Below are 6404 nucleotides of genomic sequence, written 5' to 3' on the forward strand. Positions count from 1 at the left end.
TGTCAGACAGCTGGGAGACAATGTGAGACCTGACTGCAGCCTTTCCATACCTAAAGGGGTCTTGTAAGAAAGAGGAAGAGTGGCTTTTTATGCAGAGGGATAGGACAAGAAAAGGGAAACAGCTTTAAAATAAGAGCAGAGATTTAGATGAGGAAGAAGTTCTTTACTGTGAAGGTGGTAAAACACTGGCCCAGGTTGCAAAGAAGCTGTGGATGCCTCATCCATCAAAGTGTTCAAGGCCAGGTTGGATGGAGCTTGGAGCAACCTGGTCTATTGGAAGATGTCCTTGCCTATGGCAGGGGACTGGAAATGGGTGTTCTTTAAGGTCCCATCCAACTCAAACCATTTGGTGACTTCATGATTTTCCATCTCACAAGCAGTATACTCTATGAAGAAATATTCTGCAAGGTCACTATGGAAGAGTATTTATTCTTTACTCTTTACTCCTCCTGACTTTCCCAGAAAAGGGAGTGGAGAAGGGAGTCCCTGATCCTGTGGACCAGTGAAGGAGACACTTTCATTTTCAGGTAGAAAACCCACCAAAGGGAAGAAAGTTTGGAATGGGCAACTAGGCTGGAGGTATGGCACAAGGAGAAGAGAAGGGGAATAAGAATGGTTAAACTAGGAATCTGGAATCCAAATTACAGAATCACTGAATAGTTAGGATTGCAAGGCACCTCTGGAGATCATCTAGTCCAACCCCACTGCTACAGCAGGTTCACCCAAAGCATATTGCACAGGATCGTGTCCATGTAGGTTTTAAAAATTTCCAGAGGAGGAGACTCCACAGTCTCTCTAGACAGCCCGATGTAGTACCTTAGAGTGAAGAATGGGGAAGGAATGGTCTGGATGAAATTAGAACCAGAAGCAGGAGCTAGGCTTGTTCAGCCTGGAGAAGAGAGAGTCTTGAGGAGAAGTCTTTGCCATTAGTGGATGGACAGCTACAAGGAAAAGCATCAGCTCCTCCCAGGAGTATTCACTGAAGGGACAAGATACAACTCCTGACAGCTGCAGCTGGGGAAGTTCACATTAAACATAAGGGAAAAATTCTTCATAATGAGAGAGGTCAGACTCTGGAAAAGCCTTGGAGACTTTCAAAACTCATCAGGGCAAGGCCCTGAGCAACTACTTCTGACGCTGCAGTTGGCCAAGCTTCAATCAGGGAGCTGGATTGGAGTTCTCCAGAGGCTCCTTCTGTTCCAAATTATTCTCCTAATCTCTGGAAAACAAGAATGGGTCAAACACTTAGGTAAAGAATAGAGTAGCAGAGAAACAGAGCCTGTAACTAACATCTGTTCACTGCACTGAAGCAGTGGAAGGGATTTGGCAGAGAAGTGTCCAGAAAGATGGCAAAAGTGGCTGATGATGTCAGATGTTGACAGAGCTAGTCCCCTCATGGAAGTCTGAGGTCACATAATCTTCCCTTTTTTTCCCTCACAACTTTTATAGTTCAAAATTAAAGTTAATATTTCCAACATTTTCAATGAAAATTCTGAAAAATCTGAAGTTGGCAGATGTCTCCTTTGTAAGGTCAGAGCTTCAATTTCAATTGAGATATTCCTACTGCTGACAGCATATACAATTAAAAGAAAAATCATTGCTACATCCAGTTCACTTTTATTATATTTGTTCTAGAGAAGATTAGGAAATATTTCAGTCAGCTAATGCTAAATAACATCCCTCCCAGTTATCACTAAATTAAGCAGAGAAAATAAATCAAAATAAAATAGGCATAAAATATTAGGCTGTTGAAATGATAGAAATCTTTTCATATTTAAAAATATAAATTAGTGCTGGGACACAGGAAGAACATAAAATAAAATAATGGTAGCTACCTTTTGAAATTCCAGAAGAGACCCATGAGGTAAGGTTTTCATTAAAAATGTTTTATGTTGTAGAAATTCCTTCCATCAAGAGTACCTACATTGTCATTCATATTTTTAAAATAATATTTACAAGCTTTATGTCTTCACTGCCTTTCACTTTAAAATGCTACAAAAAAAATCTGACAAGAAGCATAGATTGAAGAGTTTCAAACCCTCATTTTCACTGATGGTTTCCTCTTGGAAAACACTTCTTACCAGACTTTAGCATAAGTTACTTGCCTCACATATGTGATTCAAGCCCCTGTGTTTTCTTGAATGTGTCCCTGTGTTTCACCACAGGCATCAGGCAAGTAAATGAATTGTTAAAATGGACCCATCACCCCTAAATCAAGCTCCTTTCCTATTTGGAAAGAGTGATGCCCACTGAGGTGAAGATCCAGAAAATTATTTGGGTGCTTTAGTTGCCACTCTAGATATTTAAACCCAAAATATAAATCTTTACAGTCCTTGTTTAGCTGCTGGTTCTTCCACCTGGTGCCTGAAGTCTCTAGAAGACTGTGTTTGATGTGGAAATTTCCTGGGAATTTCTGCTTCTTGGAATATTCCGAAGTGCCACAAACAGCACAAAACCATTTTCATATGTGTGTAAGCCCCAGCAGAACTCTTATTTTGAACTTTACCAAGCCTCCTAAGTAGATAGATATTGCCAAGAGAAGCGTAGCTGGAAATGGAGCAGCCATGATAACTCCATGTCTAGATGGCCAGTCCCATTCTCTCCCCTATCCTCATGGGAATATTCTATTCTTTAAGTGCTGTCCAGGCCAGCAGGAGTGCTACATGGATCCTCAGTTTTGTCTCAATATGCAGAAGGTTGTGCTCCTTAAAGGAGATTTAGGTAACCTCTGGAGGACAGAACTGTTCTCTCCACACAAAAATCTGACTGCTGGGACTGCAGAAGGCAGAGGGGAAGAGCTTGAACAACACACTCGGGAAATACCATGCTCCCATATTTAATGACATACTAATTAAAAGTGTCCTTTCCTGCAGAGGAGGACATTAAGTCATGATGTGTCATATGTGCTCTGAACAGTATGTTATAGGAGAAAAGAGGAAGAAAAATCAACGCAATCTCCATCTACTGTTTTCAAAGGAAGGCTGAGGTGTGTGAACCACCAGTGATTAGTTCTGTCTCACTTTCTAGCCCAGATTACAGCATTTAAGTCACTGAGGGAGGCTAAAAACAGTATTATCATGCAGGATTAGGACACCTGAATCCCCTGACAGACATCTAAATTCCCATATGGTCTCTTCATGCACGAGCTGGAAAGTCAGTTTGTCTGGGAGAGCCACAGCCCTGACATGGAATAAGCAAATCCTCTCTTCAGCTTTGTTGACAAGACCTCCACAAAGAGATGTGGAGAGTTGTGAGGGCTTGGGTGGTGAACAGATTGTAAGTTGGCCACAAGCTCATGTGGTGATGTTTGCATTTATGTGTATCTTAGAGTCATGGAATTGTTTAAGTTGGAAAAGATCCCTAAGGTCATAAAGACTAAGAGTTTCCCCAGCCACTGAGGCCACCACTAACCCATGTCCTCAAGTGCCACATCCACATGGCTTTTATCTCCCTCCACAGATGGTTGTCACTATTCCCTGGGCAGCCCACTCCAATGCCTTCAATTATTTTTCAATGTTCTTTCAGTGAAGAAATTTTCCTGGAAACCAATCTAAATCCTGGCACAATTTGGGATTATTTTCTTTTCCTATTCTTCCTGTTACTTGCTAGAGGAGCCCAACCCCCACGGGGTTATATCCTTTCAGGAAGCTGTAGAGAGTAAGAAGATCCCCACTGAGCGCCCTTTTCTCCAGGCTGAGCCCTCCAGCTCCCTCAGACCCTCCCTCAGCAGACTTGTGCTCCAGACCCTTCCCCAGCTCCCTTGCCCTTCTCTGGACGTGCTCCAGCACTTCTGTGTCCTTTTTGTCATGAGTCAGTTCCAAAACTGACCCCAGGATTTCAGGTGTGACCTCAGCAGTGCCCAACACAGGGGATGGCCACTGCCAGGTCCTGCTGGCAACATAGGCTGGAGCTTAGTCTTACCCCAGAGCTAAAGGCTTGAATTAATTGCCTAAACATAGACAGCTAGTTCAGTCTATGGCAAGAAAATACTGCCATTGGGAATGTTCTGGTGTTTGGGCTGTATCAATACAGAATTTGCAGATATGATATGGGATAGAGAGGCAAATGAGCATACCTGGCACTCAGGCAGCAAAGCCCAGGGTAGATCAAAGGCGATTGAACACTAATTTGTGGGTGCCCAGTCAAACTCACAGTTGAACAGGAGACTCAGAATTAGTTTGAAAAACAGATGTTCCAACTGCTTTGCTTTAGCTGGCTGATATGTTAGATCTGATTTCTGAAGCCTAATGTCAGCTTGCCCTCTTAAAACGAATCAAATCAAAAAATTAAGACCAGCTTTCAATGAGGAATGTTTTGCACAACTGTCTGCTAGCGCACATCCAGTGTCATATTGTCATCTTTTCTCACCATGGAATTGCTTTTCCAGCCTCCTGCTTCTTTAGGCTGCTCACAAGGCGGCTTCCAAGTAGATGCAATCAAATGCAATGGCATTACCTGTTTGTGCACTGCAGAATGTGTCACTTCCTTTGATTTGCACCACACGCTTCCTACTGCTCTTCAGCAGACCTCTGGATTCACCAACACAAAGTATTCTCAGATGTCTCCTAGCAGAGTACCTGAGTCATGCACAGTTAAACAGATCACTGAGGTCTGTGGAGCAATGCATTCACCATCTCATTACGCACATGGTGTTGGTGGTTTTCCTTCACACTTCTTATTTCACAACTTGTTTGGATTTTGGTCTTGGGCAAGAGTTATTATAGGAATAATGACTTATCTCAGAGAAAGAGCTTACTTTATTTGGATGAAATAAAATGAGCATAAAATGAATAAAATGAAATTTTATAAATAAAATTTCAATAAAATGAAATAAAATCTCTAACATAATAATAATAATAATAATAATAATAATAATAATAATAATAATAATAATAATAATAATAATAATTTCTTAAAATAATAAAGGCCCTAAAAGATATATCTAAGTTATTGTTCTGGTTAAACCAGTGCAGCTTCTGAAGATTCCTCAGCTGTAAATGAACAAGGTGAATTTAAAATCTGTTCACCAGCCAAGCCTTCATAACTCTCTGCAACTCTCCTTGCTTATGACGTAGTCTAAATCAGCAGTTTAAGTCATCTTCATGTTTCACTTGACAAATGGACCAGACAAATACTATGTCCAGTAACATTCACATACCAACTTGGGATAATTTATTAGTTCATGAGACACAGCTCCATGGCAGCTGCTCCTATTTGCCTCCTGCTTTGCAGAGCTCCCATGTGGGGCTCCTTAAGATCCCTTTAGGGCTCAAGAATGAGATTATAAAACATGGCAAAGTTTTCCAGGCAGACAGCGTGAGACAGTTCAAAGGAGATCCAGCAGCAACTGGGAAAGGTGTGAAAAATGGGACCTTTGCTGAAAGGTTATGAGAATCATTTCACAGTGGAAGGGGGAGAATTAAAGAACATAAACAGAAATGGATACTTTAAACATTCTGAATCAGCAGGGAAGAAGGAATAAACACATAGAAAATGTAAGTCAAATGTTAGGTGGATTTTTATGGTGTCAGAAAAGTAATCAATATGTTGGGATCAATCCTGAATCTGAAGAATCCAGCAGAATCTGTCTCCTGGAAGAGGATTTATGCATGAGGAAGGGAGAAGATGCTTTCCCATCAGTTTGGACTTACAGGTGTAGAATGCAAATTATTCAGGCCTTCAGAGGCAACTCTCGTTATCCTGGATGTCAGCATAAGAGCCTGAATAAAAGTTGTCCCAGAATAGTTACATCAGCATTTCCAAATTCCTGTGTGGGAGCAACCCTGTGGTGGGATAGTTTGTGTCCCGTCAGTAAGGCCCTACTGTTGCTGGTGCTCACTTTTTGCTCTGCAAAGGTACCAACAACACCCAGGGGACTGATGGTGACTGATGCTCAGCAATTTCAATGCATCGAGCAACTGTTTGGACTGTGCTCAGGGGACAATTTGAGTGAAAACCGGTGACACCATCAAAACCGAGGCTTTGTACAAAATATTCACTCTTTAATGCATTTGTTTTTCCTCCAGCTGCTGTGTTTATTCCATCTTGACCACTGCCTTCCTCTCCCTCTGTTTTTCACTGAATTCCTCTTATCTGTTTCAAGCTGTCTGTCCCAAACAGGACATAAACTCAACAAAATTTGATCCCAAGCTGAACTTTTGAGCTGTATCATATTTGAATGGACTGGAGGCCCATTCCATTTGAATGGACTGGAGGTCAAAGGAATTTATGCATACATATTTCATCAAGATGTGAGGCCTCTTCCTTGTTTATTATTCTAAAATATTTAAATCTTAGGAAATAATATTACTGACTAGGGAAAAAAAAAACCCCAAAGACCTGCTCTAATTGAAACAGTCAAATTAATACAGTATCAGAGAAATCTGTGTTCCAAAGGATGCAGG

This window comes from Zonotrichia albicollis, chromosome 2 (genome assembly GCF_047830755.1).
Source record: "Zonotrichia albicollis isolate bZonAlb1 chromosome 2, bZonAlb1.hap1, whole genome shotgun sequence".
Lineage (NCBI taxonomy): Eukaryota > Metazoa > Chordata > Aves > Passeriformes > Passerellidae > Zonotrichia > Zonotrichia albicollis.